Consider the following 16,644-nt stretch of genomic DNA (forward strand, 5'->3'; position numbering starts at 1 on the left):
GGACACACGGATTGGAGTCAAAAAGAATAGAGCAGTCCAGAGACTCTGTTCTCTGAAAGTTGCAAGAGAGGAGGGGTCCAGAGAGAAGATCATGGGGACCAGGAAACCACTTGTTGTACCAGAGACTCTACTTACCAATGAGGCTTGAGGATGAGATCCTCTCGCATTGGTGTGAAACTGTGAGGGACCCTGGGGAACACCCGGAAAAACACATCAGAAGATGTTACACTGGGTGAGACAGCAGACACTACACTAAAACAGACAGAACATTGGAAAAATAATGAAATTAAAAACCTGGCCAGCGCAGAAGTGCATAGTCTTGAACTACCATATAGTTTGGCTCTGATGTTAGCCTGCTAGGAGTACTAAGAGGTTCAGTGGGCACGTGAGCATTGGTGGTTCAGTGGTAGAATTCTCGCCTGCCACGCGGGAGACCCGGGTCCGATTCCCGGCCAATGCAACAAGTCTTTGATAGTGTTTGAACTCAGGCCTTGTACAACTACCAGAGTGCAATGCTAATGGCTTTTTGCCTGGATCAGGGTTGTGAAATGGATACATGAAAGGACCATGTGGCTGCAGGATGTTGTTGAAAGTTTAGGCACTCACCTCTGTTCATGTTCATTAACGTGTCTCCATTTCACCAATGAGGTGTAGCTGCATTTCGTGCCTTATCTGTGCAGTAGGCTGTGCGTCAGCTTCATATTCTGAAGATCGTGGCCCATCCCACTGGTTTCACAGACTTGCAAAAGATTCTGTGGAGAGGTTCCATCCACAGTCCTCGTGGCTCTAATGCATCAGTGTTCTAGAATGTTATGTCACAGGCTGCAGTTGCTGAACACACATCCAGACACATCTTAAGAGGTGACAGGCAGTGCTGCTGGGCAGTTTCTCTTAAATGATAGCCAAGTCCTACAAGGATGAAGAGACAAGCTGTATAATGGGACAAGAGTTAACAACGGGAAGGTCCAAATGTGGGAACTTTGTTTCATCCACCAGCAGGGAGCCACGACAACAGGGACAAATGACATGATTGTAAATCAAGCAAATAACACCTCAGGTATCCCCTAACCGGGAATCAAACACGGAGGTGAGACGAATCCTAGCCACTAGACCATCAGGGAGTCACTCACCCTCCATACCAAGCTGCTAATGGTCGTGGTGATGCATTTGGAGTATGCTAGTGATGGGTTTTACTGTGCCTCAAGAGATTAAAAGGGTTCAGACAACTGGCATGATTGTCAATCAAGCAAACAACACCCTGTCCCTTGTTTAAATAAAGCAGGGAGCTTGTGTCAATTCAGGATTCCCTGACCGGGAATCGAACCCGGGCCGCGGCGGTGAGAGCGCCGAATCCTAGCCACTAGACCATCAGGGAGTCACTCTTTGGACGTTATTAATGATAATTGTTCACACCAATTTGCAAAAAGGTTTTAAACAACTTCTTTTTCACACATACAGTCATACTATCCAATCATTTACTTCAGTTCCTCTTGATGTTAAAGTGCCAAGTTTTTGTCAGCTCTACTTACATTAAAGATAGAGTGGAGAGGTAGAGTGGAGAGGTTCCATCCACAGTCCTCGTGGCTCTAATGCATCAGTGTTCTAGAATGTTATGTCACAGGCTGCAGTTGCTGAACACACATCCAGACACATCTTAAGAGGTGACAGGCAGTGCTGCTGGGCAGTTTCTCTTAAATGATAGCCAAGTACTACAAGGATGAAGAGACAAGCTGTATAATGGGACAAGAGTTAACAACGGGAAGGTCCAAATGTGGGAACTTTGTTTCATCCACCAGCAGGGAGCCACGACAACAGGGACAAATGACATGATTGTAAATCAAGCAAATAACACCTCAGGTATCCCCTAACCGGGAATCAAACACGGAGGTGAGACGAATCCTAGCCACTAGACCATCAGGGAGTCACTCACCCTCCATACCAAGCTGCTAATGGTCGTGGTGATGCATTTGGAGTATGCTAGTGATGGGTTTTACTGTGCCTCAAGAGATTAAAAGGGTTCAGACAACTGGCATGATTGTCAATCAAGCAAACAACACCCTGTCCCTTGTTTAAATAAAGCAGGGAGCTTGTGTCAATTCAGGATTCCCTGACCGGGAATCAAACTCGGGCCGCGGCGGTGAGAGCACCGAATCCTAGCCACTAGACCATCAGGGAGTCACTCTTTGGACGTTATTAATGATAATTGTTCACACCAATTTGCAAAAAGGTTTTAACAACTTCTTTTTCACACATACAGTCATACTATCCAATCATTTTCTTCAGTTCCTCTTTATGTTAAAGTGCCAAGTTTTTGTCAGCTCTACTTACATTAAAGATAGTGTATGCTGAGGGGCAAATCGATCCCAAATTGGCCTCTTTGACGTAGCATTTCCTTGACAAGACATCAAAATCACCTCTCTCTCTTCCTTTTGCGCAGGTTCTATTGTGTAATGGTGAGCACTCTGGACTCTGAATCCAGGGATCCGAGTTCAAATCTCGGTAGAACCTTTAGGTAGGTAAAAGACATCTCATCTCAGCTGAAATAATCAAAGACCTGTAATGTCTGTCACAGAATAGTGGAGGACAATCCTTGTGTTCTCGAATGTCACTTCACAGAATTGTGTCGGACGAGGCTGCAAATGATAATAAGTCCTACAAGGATAAGGAGACAAGGTCTATAAAGGGAAAAGAGGTAACAACAGGAAGGTCGAAATAACCAGCAAGGTAAGAATATTTTCTTAAACTCCATACAGAAATGTAGCCAAATTGTTTGTGTTTGCCTAGTGTCTGGATGGGACATCTTTCATTTTTCAGCATTTCTTGTTTTTGAGCTTAATGCATATTTACACCATTTTATGAAAGCATCTGGGTCTAACTTGTAACTGTAGTTGACCGTGTGTTACATAACCAAAGGTCTTAAAACACCCCTCTTTGTGATTGCTGTCTGAGCAGGACACACGGATTGGAGTCAAAAAGTATAGAGCAGTCCAGAGACTCTGTTCTCTGAAAGTTGCAAGAGAGGAGGGGTCCAGAGAGAAGATCATGGGGACCAGGAAACCACTTGTTGTACCAGAGACTCTACTTACCAATGAGGCTTGAGGATGAGATCCTCTCGCATTGGTGTGAAACTGTGAGGGACCCTGGGGAACACCCGGAAAAACACATCAGAAGATGTTACAGTGGGTGAGACAGCAGACACTACACTAAAACAGACAGAACATTGGAAAAATAATGAAATTAAAAACCTGGCCAGCGCAGAAGTGCATAGTCTTGAACTACCATATAGTTTGGCTCTGATGTTAGCCTGCTAGGAGTACTAAGAGGTTCAGAGGGCACGTGAGCATTGGTGGTTCAGTGGTAGAATTCTCGCCTGCCACGCGGGAGACCCGGGTCCGATTCCCGGCCAATGCAACAAGTCTTTGATAGTGTTTGAACTCAGGCCTTGTACAACTACCAGAGTGCAATGCTAATGGCTTTTTGCCTGGATCAGGGTTGTGAAATGGATACATGAAAGGACCATGTGGCTGCAGGATGTTGTTGAAAGTTTAGGCACTCACCTCTGTTCATGTTCATTAACGTGTCTCCATTTCACCAATGAGGTGTAGCTGCATTTCGTGCCTTATCTGTGCAGTAGGCTGTGCGTCAGTTTCATATTCTGAAGGTCGTGGCCCATCCCACTGGTTTCACAGACTTGCAAAAGATTCTGTGGAGAGGTTCCATCCACAGTCCTCGTGGCTCTAATGCATCAGTGTTCTAGAATGTTATGTCACAGGCTGCAGTTGCTGAACACACATCCAGACACATCTTAAGAGGTGACAGGCAGTGCTGCTGGACAGTTTCTTTTAAATGATAGCCAAGTCCTACAAGGATGAAGAGACAAGCTGTATAATGGGACAAGAGTTAACAACGGGAAGGTCCAAATGTGGGAACTTTGTTTCATCCACCAGCAGGGAGCCACGACAACAGGGACAAATGACATGATTGTAAATCAAGCAAATAACACCTCAGGTATCCCCTAACCGGGAATCAAACACGGAGGTGAGACGAATCCTAGCCACTAGACCATCAGGGAGTCACTCACCCTCCATACCAAGCTGCTAATGGTCGTGGTGATGCATTTGGAGTATGCTAGTGATGGGTTTTACTGTGCCTCAAGAGATTAAAAGGGTTCAGACAACTGGCATGATTGTCAATAAAGCAAACAACACCCTGTCCCTTGTTTAAATAAAGCAGGGAGCTTGTGTCAATTCAGGATTCCCTGACCGGGAATCGAACCCGGGCCGCGGCGGTGAGAGCGCCGAATCCTAGCCACTAGACCATCAGGGAGTCACTCTTCGGACGTTATTAATGATAATTGTTCACACCAATTTGCAAAAAGGTTTTAAACAACTTCTTTTTCACACATACAGTCATACTATCCAATCACTTTCTTCAGTTCCTCTTGATGTTCCTCTCTCTCTTCCTTTTGCGCAGGTTCTATGGTGTAATGGTGAGCACTCTGGACTCTGAATCCAGCGATCCGAGTTCAAATCTCGGTAGAACCTTTAGGTAGGTAAAAGACATCTCGTCTCAGCTGAAATAATCAAAGACCTGTAATGTCTGTCACAGAATAGTGGAGGACAATCCTTGTGTTCTCGAATGTCACTTCACAGAATTGTGTCGGACGAGGCTGCAAATGATGATAAGGAGACAAGGTCTATAAAGGGAAAAGAGGTAACAACAGGAAGGTCGAAATAACCAGCAAGGTAAGAATCTTTTCTTAAACTCCATACAGAAATGTAGCCAAATTGTTTGTGTTTGCCTAGTGTCTGGATGGGACATCTTTCATTTTTCAGCATTTCTTGTTTCTGAGCTTAATGCATATTTACACCATTTTATGAAAGCCTCTGGGGCTAACTTGTAACTGTAGTTGACCGTGTGTTACATAACCAAAGGTCTTAAAACACCCCTCTTTGTGATTGCTGTCTGAGCAGGACACACGGATTGGAGTCAAAAAGTATAGAGCAGTCCAGAGACTCTGTTCTCTGAAAGTTGCAAGAGAGGCGGGGTCCAGAGAGAAGATCATGGGGACCAGGAAACCACTTGTTGTACCAGAGACTCTACTTACCAATGAGGCTTGAGGATGAGATCCTCTCGCATTGGTGTGAAACTGTGAGGGACCCTGGGGAACACCCGGAAAAACACATCAGAAGATGTTACAGTGGGTGAGGCAGCAGACACTACACTAAAACAGACAGAACATTGGAAAAATAATGAAATTAAAAACCTGGCCAGCGCAGAAGTGCATAGTCTTGAACTACCATATAGTTTGGCTCTGATGTTAGCCTGCTAGGAGTACTAAGAGGTTCAGTGGGCACGTGAGCATTGGTGGTTCAGTGGTAGAATTCTCGCCTGCCACGCGGGAGACCCGGGTCCGATTCCCGGCCAATGCAACAAGTCTTTGATAGTGTTTGAACTCAGGCCTTGTACAACTACCAGAGTGCAATGCTAATGGCTTTTTGCCTGGATCAGGGTTGTGAAATGGATACATGAAAGGACCATGTGGCTGCAGGATGTTGTTGAAAGTTTAGGCACTCACCTCTGTTCATGTTCATTAACTTGTCTCCATTTCACCAATGACGTGTAGCTGCATTTCGTGCCTTATCTGTGCAGTACGCTGTGCGTCAGTTTCATATTCTGAAGGTCGTGGCCCATCCCACTGGTTTCACAGACTTGCAAAAGATTCTGTGGAGAGGTTCCATCCACAGTCCTCGTGGCTCTAATGCATCAGTGTTCTAGAATGTTATGTCACAGGCTGCAGTTGCTGAACACACATCCAGACACATCTTAAGAGGTGACAGGCAGTGCTGCTGGGCAGTTTCTCTTAAATGATAGCCAAGTCCTACAAGGATGAAGAGACAAGCTGTATAATGGGACAAGAGTTAACAACGGGAAGGTCCAAATGTGGGAACTTTGTTTCATCCACCAGCAGGGAGCCACGACAACAGGGACAAATGACATGATTGTAAATCAAGCAAATAACACCTCAGGTATCCCCTAACCGGGAATCAAACACGGAGGTGAGACGAATCCTAGCCACTAGACCATCAGGGAGTCACTCACCCTCCATACCAAGCTGCTAATGGTCGTGGTGATGCATTTGGAGTATGCTAGTGATGGGTTTTACTGTGCCTCAAGAGATTAAAAGGGTTCAGACAACTGGCATGATTGTCAATCAAGCAAACAACACCCTGTCCCTTGTTTAAATAAAGCAGGGAGCTTGTGTCAATTCAGGATTCCCTGACCGGGAATCGAACCCGGGCCGCGGCGGTGAGAGCGCCGAATCCTAGCCACTAGACCATCAGGGAGTCACTCTTCGGACGTTATTAATGATAATTGTTCACACCAATTTGCAAAAAGGTTTTAAACAACTTCTTTTTCACACATACAGTCATACTATCCAATCACTTTCTTCAGTTCCTCTTGATGTTCCTCTCTCTCTTCCTTTTGCGCAGGTTCTATGGTGTAATGGTGAGCACTCTGGACTCTGAATCCAGCGATCCGAGTTCAAATCTCGGTAGAACCTTTAGGTAGGTAAAAGACATCTCGTCTCAGCTGAAATAATCAAAGACCTGTAATGTCTGTCACAGAATAGTGGAGGACAATCCTTGTGTTCTCGAATGTCACTTCACAGAATTGTGTCGGACGAGGCTGCAAATGATAATAAGTCCTACAAGGATAAGGAGACAAGGTCTATAAAGGGAAAAGAGGTAACAACAGGAAGGTCCAAATAACCAGCAAGGTAAGAATATTTTCTTAAACTCCATACAGAAATGTAGCCAAATTGTTTGTGTTTGCCTAGTGTCTGGATGGGACATCTTTCATTTTTCAGCATTTCTTGTTTTTGAGCTTAATGCATATTTACACCATTTTATGAAAGCCTCTGGGGCTAACTTGTAACTGTAGTTGACCGTGTGTTACATAACCAAAGGTCTTAAAACACCCCTCTTTGTGATTGCTGTCTGAGCAGGACACACGGATTGGAGTCAAAAAGTATAGAGCAGTCCAGAGACTCTGTTCTCTGAAAGTTGCAAGAGAGGCGGGGTCCAGAGAGAAGATCATGGGGACCAGGAAACCACTTGTTGTACCAGAGACTCTACTTACCAATGAGGCTTGAGGATGAGATCCTCTCGCATTGGTGTGAAACTGTGAGGGACCCTGGGGAACACCCGGAAAAACACATCAGAAGATGTTACAGTGGGTGAGGCAGCAGACACTACACTAAAACAGACAGAACATTGGAAAAATAATGAAATTAAAAACCTGGCCAGCGCAGAAGTGCATAGTCTTGAACTACCATATAGTTTGGCTCTGATGTTAGCCTGCTAGGAGTACTAAGAGGTTCAGTGGGCACGTCAGCATTGGTGGTTCAGTGGTAGAATTCTCGCCTGCCACGCGGGAGACCCGGGTCCGATTCCCGGCCAATGCAACAAGTCTTTGATAGTGTTTGAACTCAGGCCTTGTACAACTACCAGAGTGCAATGCTAATGGCTTTTTGCCTGGATCAGGGTTGTGAAATGGATACATGAAAGGACCATGTGGCTGCAGGATGTTGTTGAAAGTTTAGGCACTCACCTCTGTTCATGTTCATTAACTTGTCTCCATTTCACCAATGACGTGTAGCTGCATTTCGTGCCTTATCTGTGCAGTACGCTGTGCGTCAGTTTCATATTCTGAAGGTCGTGGCCCATCCCACTGGTTTCACAGACTTGCAAAAGATTCTGTGGAGAGGTTCCATCCACAGTCCTCGTGGCTCTAATGCATCAGTGTTCTAGAATGTTATGTCACAGGCTGCAGTTGCTGAACACACATCCAGACACATCTTAAGAGGTGACAGGCAGTGCTGCTGGGCAGTTTCTCTTAAATGATAGCCAAGTCCTACAAGGATGAAGAGACAAGCTGTATAATGGGACAAGAGTTAACAACGGGAAGGTCCAAATGTGGGAACTTTGTTTCATCCACCAGCAGGGAGCCACGACAACAGGGACAAATGACATGATTGTAAATCAAGCAAATAACACCTCAGGTATCCCCTAACCGGGAATCAAACACGGAGGTGAGACGAATCCTAGCCACTAGACCATCAGGGAGTCACTCACCCTCCATACCAAGCTGCTAATGGTCGTGGTGATGCATTTGGAGTATGCTAGTGATGGGTTTTACTGTGCCTCAAGAGATTAAAAGGGTTCAGACAACTGGCATGATTGTCAATCAAGCAAACAACACCCTGTCCCTTGTTTAAATAAAGCAGGGAGCTTGTGTCAATTCAGGATTCCCTGACCAGGAATCGAACCCGGGCCGCGGCGGTGAGAGCGCCGAATCCTAGCCACTAGACCATCAGGGAGTCACTCTTCGGACGTTATTAATGATAATTGTTCACACCAATTTGCAAAAAGGTTTTAAACAACTTCTTTTTCACACATACAGTCATACTATCCAATCATTTTCTTCAGTTCCTCTTGATGTTAAAGTGCCAAGTTTTTGTCAGCTCTACTTACATTAAAGATAGTGTATGCTGAGGGGCAAATCGATCCCAAATTGGCCTCTTTGACGTAGCATTTCCTTGACAAGACATCAAAATCACCTCTCTCTCTTCCTTTTGCGCAGGTTCTATGGTGTAATGGTGAGCACTCTGGACTCTGAATCCAGCGATCCGAGTTCAAATCTCGGTAGAACCTTTAGGTAGGTAAAAGACATCTCATCTCAGCTGAAATAATCAAAGACCTGTAATGTCTGTCACAGAATAGTGGAGGACAATCCTTGTGTTCTCGAATGTCACTTCACAGAATTGTGTCGGACGAGGCTGCAAATGATAATAAGTCCTACAAGGATAAGGAGACAAGGTCTATAAAGGGAAAAGAGGTAACAACAGGAAGGTCCAAATAACCAGCAAGGTAAGAATATTTTCTTAAACTCCATACAGAAATGTAGCCAAATTGTTTGTGTTTGCCTAGTGTCTGGATGGGACATCTTTCATTTTTCAGCATTTCTTGTTTTTGAGCTTAATGCATATTTACACCATTTTATGAAAGCCTCTGGGGCTAACTTGTAACTGTAGTTGACCGTGTGTTACATAACCAAAGGTCTTAAAACACCCCTCTTTGTGATTGCTGTCTGAGCAGGACACACGGATTGGAGTCAAAAAGTATAGAGCAGTCCAGAGACTCTGTTCTCTGAAAGTTGCAAGAGAGGAGGGGTCCAGAGAGAAGATCATGGGGACCAGGAAACCACTTGTTGTACCAGAGACTCTACTTACCAATGAGGCTTGAGGATGAGATACTCTCGCATTGGTGTGAAACTGTGAGGGACCCTGGGGAACACCCGGAAAAACACATCAGAAGATGTTACACTGGGTGAGACAGCAGACACTACACTAAAACAGACAGAACATTGGAAAAATAATGAAATTAAAAACCTGGCCAGCGCAGAAGTGCATAGTCTTGAACTACCATATAGTTTGGCTCTGATGTTAGCCTGCTAGGAGTACTAAGAGGTTCAGTGGGCACGTGAGCATTGGTGGTTCAGTGGTAGAATTCTCGCCTGCCACGCGGGAGACCCGGGTCCGATTCCCGGCCAATGCAACAAGTCTTTGATAGTGTTTGAACTCAGGCCTTGTACAACTACCAGAGTGCAATGCTAATGGCTTTTTGCCTGGATCAGGGTTGTGAAATGGATACATGAAAGGACCATGTGGCTGCAGGATGTTGTTGAAAGTTTAGGCACTCACCTCTGTTCATGTTCATTAACGTGTCTCCATTTCACCAATGACGTGTAGCTGCATTTCGTGCCTTATCTGTGCAGTAGGCTGTGCGTCAGTTTCATATTCTGAAGGTCGTGGCCCATCCCACTGGTTTCACAGACTTGCAAAAGATTCTGTGGAGAGGTTCCATCCACAGTCCTCGTGGCTCTAATGCATCAGTGTTCTAGAATGTTATGTCACAGGCTGCAGTTGCTGAACACACATCCAGACACATCTTAAGAGGTGACAGGCAGTGCTGCTGGGCAGTTTCTCTTAAATGATAGCCAAGTCCTACAAGGATGAAGAGACAAGCTGTATAATGGGACAAGAGTTAACAACGGGAAGGTCCAAATGTGGGAACTTTGTTTCATCCACCAGCAGGGAGCCACGACAACAGGGACAAATGACATGATTGTAAATCAAGCAAATAACACCTCAGGTATCCCCTAACCGGGAATCAAACACGGAGGTGAGACGAATCCTAGCCACTAGACCATCAGGGAGTCACTCACCCTCCATACCAAGCTGCTAATGGTCGTGGTGATGCATTTGGAGTATGCTAGTGATGGGTTTTACTGTGCCTCAAGAGATTAAAAGGGTTCAGACAACTGGCATGATTGTCAATAAAGCAAACAACACCCTGTCCCTTGTTTAAATAAAGCAGGGAGCTTGTGTCAATTCAGGATTCCCTGACCGGGAATCGAACCCGGGCCGCGGCGGTGAGAGCGCCGAATCCTAGCCACTAGACCATCAGGGAGTCACTCTTCGGACGTTATTAATGATAATTGTTCACACCAATTTGCAAAAAGGTTTTAAACAACTTCTTTTTCACACATACAGTCATACTATCCAATCATTTTCTTCAGTTCCTCTTGATGTTGAAGTGCCAAGTTTTTGTCAGCTCTACTTACATTAAAGATAGTGTATGCTGAGGGGCAAATCGATCCCAAATTGGCCTCTTTGACGTAGCATTTCCTTGACAAGACATCAAAATCACCTCTCTCTCTTCCTTTTGCGCAGGTTCTATGGTGTAATGGTGAGCACTCTGGACTCTGAATCCAGCGATCCGAGTTCAAATCTCGGTAGAACCTTTAGGTAGGTAAAAGACATCTCATCTCAGCTGAAATAATCAAAGACCTGTAATGTCTGTCACAGAATAGTGGAGGACAATCCTTGTGTTCTCGAATGTCACTTCACAGAATTGTGTCGGACGAGGCTGCAAATGATAATAAGTCCTACAAGGATAAGGAGACAAGGTCTATAAAGGGAAAAGAGGTAACAACAGGAAGGTCCAAATAACCAGCAAGGTAAGAATATTTTCTTAAACTCCATACAGAAATGTAGCCAAATTGTTTGTGTTTGCCTAGTGTCTGGATGGGACATCTTTCATTTTTCAGCATTTCTTGTTTTTGAGCTTAATGCATATTTACACCATTTTATGAAAGCCTCTGGGGCTAACTTGTAACTGTAGTTGACCGTGTGTTACATAACCAAAGGTCTTAAAACACCCCTCTTTGTGATTGCTGTCTGAGCAGGACACACGGATTGGAGTCAAAAAGTATAGAGCAGTCCAGAGACTCTGTTCTCTGAAAGTTGCAAGAGAGGAGGGGTCCAGAGAGAAGATCATGGGGACCAGGAAACCACTTGTTGTACCAGAGACTCTACTTACCAATGAGGCTTGAGGATGAGATACTCTCGCATTGGTGTGAAACTGTGAGGGACCCTGGGGAACACCCGGAAAAACACATCAGAAGATGTTACACTGGGTGAGACAGCAGACACTACACTAAAACAGACAGAACATTGGAAAAATAATGAAATTAAAAACCTGGCCAGCGCAGAAGTGCATAGTCTTGAACTACCATATAGTTTGGCTCTGATGTTAGCCTGCTAGGAGTACTAAGAGGTTCAGTGGGCACGTGAGCATTGGTGGTTCAGTGGTAGAATTCTCGCCTGCCACGCGGGAGACCCGGGTCCGATTCCCGGCCAATGCAACAAGTCTTTGATAGTGTTTGAACTCAGGCCTTGTACAACTACCAGAGTGCAATGCTAATGGCTTTTTGCCTGGATCAGGGTTGTGAAATGGATACATGAAAGGACCATGTGGCTGCAGGATGTTGTTGAAAGTTTAGGCACTCACCTCTGTTCATGTTCATTAACGTGTCTCCATTTCACCAATGACGTGTAGCTGCATTTCGTGCCTTATCTGTGCAGTAGGCTGTGCGTCAGTTTCATATTCTGAAGGTCGTGGCCCATCCCACTGGTTTCACAGACTTGCAAAAGATTCTGTGGAGAGGTTCCATCCACAGTCCTCGTGGCTCTAATGCATCAGTGTTCTAGAATGTTATGTCACAGGCTGCAGTTGCTGAACACACATCCAGACACATCTTAAGAGGTGACAGGCAGTGCTGCTGGGCAGTTTCTCTTAAATGATAGCCAAGTCCTACAAGGATGAAGAGACAAGCTGTATAATGGGACAAGAGTTAACAACGGGAAGGTCCAAATGTGGGAACTTTGTTTCATCCACCAGCAGGGAGCCACGACAACAGGGACAAATGACATGATTGTAAATCAAGCAAATAACACCTCAGGTATCCCCTAACCGGGAATCAAACACGGAGGTGAGACGAATCCTAGCCACTAGACCATCAGGGAGTCACTCACCCTCCATACCAAGCTGCTAATGGTCGTGGTGATGCATTTGGAGTATGCTAGTGATGGGTTTTACTGTGCCTCAAGAGATTAAAAGGGTTCAGACAACTGGCATGATTGTCAATAAAGCAAACAACACCCTGTCCCTTGTTTAAATAAAGCAGGGAGCTTGTGTCAATTCAGGATTCCCTGACCGGGAATCGAACCCGGGCCGCGGCGGTGAGAGCGCCGAATCCTAGCCACTAGACCATCAGGGAGTCACTCTTCGGACGTTATTAATGATAATTGTTCACACCAATTTGCAAAAAGGTTTTAAACAACTTCTTTTTCACACATACAGTCATACTATCCAATCATTTTCTTCAGTTCCTCTTGATGTTAAAGTGCCAAGTTTTTGTCAGCTCTACTTACATTAAAGATAGTGTATGCTGAGGGGCAAATCGATCCCAAATTGGCCTCTTTGACGTAGCATTTCCTTGACAAGACATCAAAATCACCTCTCTCTCTTCCTTTTGCGCAGGTTCTATGGTGTAATGGTGAGCACTCTGGACTCTGAATCCAGCGATCCGAGTTCAAATCTCGGTAGAACCTTTAGGTAGGTAAAAGACATCTCATCTCAGCTGAAATAATCAAAGACCTGTAATGTCTGTCACAGAATAGTGGAGGACAATCCTTGTGTTCTCGAATGTCACTTCACAGAATTGTGTCGGACGAGGCTGCAAATGATAATAAGTCCTACAAGGATAAGGAGACAAGGTCTATAAAGGGAAAAGAGGTAACAACAGGAAGGTCCAAATAACCAGCAAGGTAAGAATATTTTCTTAAACTCCATACAGAAATGTAGCCAAATTGTTTGTGTTTGCCTAGTGTCTGGATGGGACATCTTTCATTTTTCAGCATTTCTTGTTTTTGAGCTTAATGCATATTTACACCATTTTATGAAAGCCTCTGGGGCTAACTTGTAACTGTAGTTGACCGTGTGTTACATAACCAAAGGTCTTAAAACACCCCTCTTTGTGATTGCTGTCTGAGCAGGACACACGGATTGGAGTCAAAAAGTATAGAGCAGTCCAGAGACTCTGTTCTCTGAAAGTTGCAAGAGAGGAGGGGTCCAGAGAGAAGATCATGGGGACCAGGAAACCACTTGTTGTACCAGAGACTCTACTTACCAATGAGGCTTGAGGATGAGATCCTCTCGCATTGGTGTGAAACTGTGAGGGACCCTGGGGAACACCCGGAAAAACACATCAGAAGATGTTACACTGGGTGAGACAGCAGACACTACACTAAAACAGACAGAACATTGGAAAAATAATGAAATTAAAAACCTGGCCAGCGCAGAAGTGCATAGTCTTGAACTACCATATAGTTTGGCTCTGATGTTAGCCTGCTAGGAGTACTAAGAGGTTCAGTGGGCACGTGAGCATTGGTGGTTCAGTGGTAGAATTCTCGCCTGCCACGCGGGAGACCCGGGTCCGATTCCCGGCCAATGCAACAAGTCTTTGATAGTGTTTGAACTCAGGCCTTGTACAACTACCAGAGTGCAATGCTAATGGCTTTTTGCCTGGATCAGGGTTGTGAAATGGATACATGAAAGGACCATGTGGCTGCAGGATGTTGTTGAAAGTTTAGGCACTCACCTCTGTTCATGTTCATTAACGTGTCTCCATTTCACCAATGACGTGTAGCTGCATTTCGTGCCTTATCTGTGCAGTAGGCTGTGCGTCAGTTTCATATTCTGAAGGTCGTGGCCCATCCCACTGGTTTCACAGACTTGCAAAAGATTCTGTGGAGAGGTTCCATCCACAGTCCTCGTGGCTCTAATGCATCAGTGTTCTAGAATGTTATGTCACAGGCTGCAGTTGCTGAACACACATCCAGACACATCTTAAGAGGTGACAGGCAGTGCTGCTGGGCAGTTTCTCTTAAATGATAGCCAAGTCCTACAAGGATGAAGAGACAAGCTGTATAATGGGACAAGAGTTAACAACGGGAAGGTCCAAATGTGGGAACTTTGTTTCATCCACCAGCAGGGAGCCACGACAACAGGGACAAATGACATGATTGTAAATCAAGCAAATAACACCTCAGGTATCCCCTAACCGGGAATCAAACACGGAGGTGAGACGAATCCTAGCCACTAGACCATCAGGGAGTCACTCACCCTCCATACCAAGCTGCTAATGGTCGTGGTGATGCATTTGGAGTATGCTAGTGATGGGTTTTACTGTGCCTCAAGAGATTAAAAGGGTTCAGACAACTGGCATGATTGTCAATCAAGCAAACAACACCCTGTCCCTTGTTTAAATAAAGCAGGGAGCTTGTGTCAATTCAGGATTCCCTGACCGGGAATCGAACCCGGGCCGCGGCGGTGAGAGCGCCGAATCCTAGCCACTAGACCATCAGGGAGTCACTCTTCGGACGTTATTAATGATAATTGTTCACACCAATTTGCAAAAAGGTTTTAAACAACTTCTTTTTCACACATACAGTCATACTATCCAATCATTTTCTTCAGTTCCTCTTGATGTTAAAGTGCCAAGTTTTTGTCAGCTCTACTTACATTAAAGATAGTGTATGCTGAGGGGCAAATCGATCCCAAATTGGCCTCTTTGACGTAGCATTTCCTTGACAAGACATCAAAATCACCTCTCTCTCTTCCTTTTGCGCAGGTTCTATGGTGTAATGGTGAGCACTCTGGACTCTGAATCCAGCGATCCGAGTTCAAATCTCGGTAGAACCTTTAGGTAGGTAAAAGACATCTCATCTCAGCTGAAATAATCAAAGACCTGTAATGTCTGTCACAGAATAGTGGAGGACAATCCTTGTGTTCTCGAATGTCACTTCACAGAATTGTGTCGGACGAGGCTGCAAATGATAATAAGTCCTACAAGGATAAGGAGACAAGGTCTATAAAGGGAAAAGAGGTAACAACAGGAAGGTCCAAATAACCAGCAAGGTAAGAATATTTTCTTAAACTCCATACAGAAATGTAGCCAAATTGTTTGTGTTTGCCTAGTGTCTGGATGGGACATCTTTCATTTTTCAGCATTTCTTGTTTTTGAGCTTAATGCATATTTACACCATTTTATGAAAGCCTCTGGGGCTAACTTGTAACTGTAGTTGACCGTGTGTTACATAACCAAAGGTCTTAAAACACCCCTCTTTGTGATTGCTGTCTGAGCAGGACACACGGATTGGAGTCAAAAAGTATAGAGCAGTCCAGAGACTCTGTTCTCTGAAAGTTGCAAGAGAGGAGGGGTCCAGAGAGAAGATCATGGGGACCAGGAAACCACTTGTTGTACCAGAGACTCTACTTACCAATGAGGCTTGAGGATGAGATCCTCTCGCATTGGTGTGAAACTGTGAGGGACCCTGGGGAACACCCGGAAAAACACATCAGAAGATGTTACACTGGGTGAGACAGCAGACACTACACTAAAACAGACAGAACATTGGAAAAATAATGAAATTAAAAACCTGGCCAGCGCAGAAGTGCATAGTCTTGAACTACCATATAGTTTGGCTCTGATGTTAGCCTGCTAGGAGTACTAAGAGGTTCAGTGGGCACGTGAGCATTGGTGGTTCAGTGGTAGAATTCTCGCCTGCCACGCGGGAGACCCGGGTCCGATTCCCGGCCAATGCAACAAGTCTTTGATAGTGTTTGAACTCAGGCCTTGTACAACTACCAGAGTGCAATGCTAATGGCTTTTTGCCTGGATCAGGGTTGTGAAATGGATACATGAAAGGACCATGTGGCTGCAGGATGTTGTTGAAAGTTTAGGCACTCACCTCTGTTCATGTTCATTAACGTGTCTCCATTTCACCAATGACGTGTAGCTGCATTTCGTGCCTTATCTGTGCAGTAGGCTGTGCGTCAGTTTCATATTCTGAAGGTCGTGGCCCATCCCACTGGTTTCACAGACTTGCAAAAGATTCTGTGGAGAGGTTCCATCCACAGTCCTCGTGGCTCTAATGCATCAGTGTTCTAGAATGTTATGTCACAGGCTGCAGTTGCTGAACACACATCCAGACACATCTTAAGAGGTGACAGGCAGTGCTGCTGGGCAGTTTCTCTTAAATGATAGCCAAGTCCTACAAGGATGAAGAGACAAGCTGTATAATGGGACAAGAGTTAACAACGGGAAGGTCCAAATGTGGGAACTTTGTTTCATCCACCAGCAGGGAGCCACGACAACAGGGACAAATGACAT

At 45.0% G+C, this 16,644-nt stretch overlaps 23 non-coding genes across 23 annotated transcripts; 15 read left to right on the forward strand and 8 right to left on the reverse strand.

Moving 5' to 3' along the window:
* The first annotated feature begins 389 nt into the window (after positions 1-389).
* trnag-gcc (transfer RNA glycine (anticodon GCC)) lies at positions 390-460 on the forward strand. Its single transcript has one exon. It is a non-coding gene; the product is annotated as a tRNA-Gly (tRNA).
* Positions 461-1,303: 843 nt separating this feature from the next.
* trnae-cuc (transfer RNA glutamic acid (anticodon CUC)) lies at positions 1,304-1,375 on the reverse strand. The gene has a single exon. It is a non-coding gene; the product is annotated as a tRNA-Glu (tRNA).
* A 728-nt stretch (positions 1,376-2,103) lies between these two features.
* trnae-cuc (transfer RNA glutamic acid (anticodon CUC)) lies at positions 2,104-2,175 on the reverse strand. The gene has a single exon. It is a non-coding gene; the product is annotated as a tRNA-Glu (tRNA).
* Positions 2,176-2,436: 261 nt separating this feature from the next.
* Positions 2,437-2,508, forward strand: trnaq-cug (transfer RNA glutamine (anticodon CUG)). The gene has a single exon. It is a non-coding gene; the product is annotated as a tRNA-Gln (tRNA).
* Positions 2,509-3,340: 832 nt separating this feature from the next.
* On the forward strand, positions 3,341-3,411 carry trnag-gcc (transfer RNA glycine (anticodon GCC)). The gene has a single exon. It is a non-coding gene; the product is annotated as a tRNA-Gly (tRNA).
* An 843-nt stretch (positions 3,412-4,254) lies between these two features.
* trnae-cuc (transfer RNA glutamic acid (anticodon CUC)) lies at positions 4,255-4,326 on the reverse strand. Its single transcript has one exon. It is a non-coding gene; the product is annotated as a tRNA-Glu (tRNA).
* A 146-nt stretch (positions 4,327-4,472) lies between these two features.
* trnaq-cug (transfer RNA glutamine (anticodon CUG)) lies at positions 4,473-4,544 on the forward strand. The gene has a single exon. It is a non-coding gene; the product is annotated as a tRNA-Gln (tRNA).
* An 817-nt stretch (positions 4,545-5,361) lies between these two features.
* On the forward strand, positions 5,362-5,432 carry trnag-gcc (transfer RNA glycine (anticodon GCC)). Its single transcript has one exon. It is a non-coding gene; the product is annotated as a tRNA-Gly (tRNA).
* Positions 5,433-6,275: 843 nt separating this feature from the next.
* On the reverse strand, positions 6,276-6,347 carry trnae-cuc (transfer RNA glutamic acid (anticodon CUC)). The gene has a single exon. It is a non-coding gene; the product is annotated as a tRNA-Glu (tRNA).
* A 146-nt stretch (positions 6,348-6,493) lies between these two features.
* On the forward strand, positions 6,494-6,565 carry trnaq-cug (transfer RNA glutamine (anticodon CUG)). Its single transcript has one exon. It is a non-coding gene; the product is annotated as a tRNA-Gln (tRNA).
* An 832-nt stretch (positions 6,566-7,397) lies between these two features.
* trnag-gcc (transfer RNA glycine (anticodon GCC)) lies at positions 7,398-7,468 on the forward strand. Its single transcript has one exon. It is a non-coding gene; the product is annotated as a tRNA-Gly (tRNA).
* Positions 7,469-8,311: 843 nt separating this feature from the next.
* Positions 8,312-8,383, reverse strand: trnae-cuc (transfer RNA glutamic acid (anticodon CUC)). Its single transcript has one exon. It is a non-coding gene; the product is annotated as a tRNA-Glu (tRNA).
* Positions 8,384-8,645: 262 nt separating this feature from the next.
* trnaq-cug (transfer RNA glutamine (anticodon CUG)) lies at positions 8,646-8,717 on the forward strand. Its single transcript has one exon. It is a non-coding gene; the product is annotated as a tRNA-Gln (tRNA).
* Positions 8,718-9,549: 832 nt separating this feature from the next.
* Positions 9,550-9,620, forward strand: trnag-gcc (transfer RNA glycine (anticodon GCC)). The gene has a single exon. It is a non-coding gene; the product is annotated as a tRNA-Gly (tRNA).
* Positions 9,621-10,463: 843 nt separating this feature from the next.
* trnae-cuc (transfer RNA glutamic acid (anticodon CUC)) lies at positions 10,464-10,535 on the reverse strand. Its single transcript has one exon. It is a non-coding gene; the product is annotated as a tRNA-Glu (tRNA).
* A 262-nt stretch (positions 10,536-10,797) lies between these two features.
* Positions 10,798-10,869, forward strand: trnaq-cug (transfer RNA glutamine (anticodon CUG)). The gene has a single exon. It is a non-coding gene; the product is annotated as a tRNA-Gln (tRNA).
* Positions 10,870-11,701: 832 nt separating this feature from the next.
* trnag-gcc (transfer RNA glycine (anticodon GCC)) lies at positions 11,702-11,772 on the forward strand. The gene has a single exon. It is a non-coding gene; the product is annotated as a tRNA-Gly (tRNA).
* An 843-nt stretch (positions 11,773-12,615) lies between these two features.
* On the reverse strand, positions 12,616-12,687 carry trnae-cuc (transfer RNA glutamic acid (anticodon CUC)). Its single transcript has one exon. It is a non-coding gene; the product is annotated as a tRNA-Glu (tRNA).
* A 262-nt stretch (positions 12,688-12,949) lies between these two features.
* trnaq-cug (transfer RNA glutamine (anticodon CUG)) lies at positions 12,950-13,021 on the forward strand. The gene has a single exon. It is a non-coding gene; the product is annotated as a tRNA-Gln (tRNA).
* Positions 13,022-13,853: 832 nt separating this feature from the next.
* On the forward strand, positions 13,854-13,924 carry trnag-gcc (transfer RNA glycine (anticodon GCC)). The gene has a single exon. It is a non-coding gene; the product is annotated as a tRNA-Gly (tRNA).
* An 843-nt stretch (positions 13,925-14,767) lies between these two features.
* On the reverse strand, positions 14,768-14,839 carry trnae-cuc (transfer RNA glutamic acid (anticodon CUC)). Its single transcript has one exon. It is a non-coding gene; the product is annotated as a tRNA-Glu (tRNA).
* Positions 14,840-15,101: 262 nt separating this feature from the next.
* Positions 15,102-15,173, forward strand: trnaq-cug (transfer RNA glutamine (anticodon CUG)). The gene has a single exon. It is a non-coding gene; the product is annotated as a tRNA-Gln (tRNA).
* Positions 15,174-16,005: 832 nt separating this feature from the next.
* Positions 16,006-16,076, forward strand: trnag-gcc (transfer RNA glycine (anticodon GCC)). The gene has a single exon. It is a non-coding gene; the product is annotated as a tRNA-Gly (tRNA).
* The last annotated feature ends 568 nt before the right edge of the window (positions 16,077-16,644 follow it).

The sequence above is a fragment of the Centropristis striata genome, chromosome 14 (assembly GCF_030273125.1).
Source record: "Centropristis striata isolate RG_2023a ecotype Rhode Island chromosome 14, C.striata_1.0, whole genome shotgun sequence".
Classification (NCBI taxonomy): domain Eukaryota; kingdom Metazoa; phylum Chordata; class Actinopteri; order Perciformes; family Serranidae; genus Centropristis; species Centropristis striata.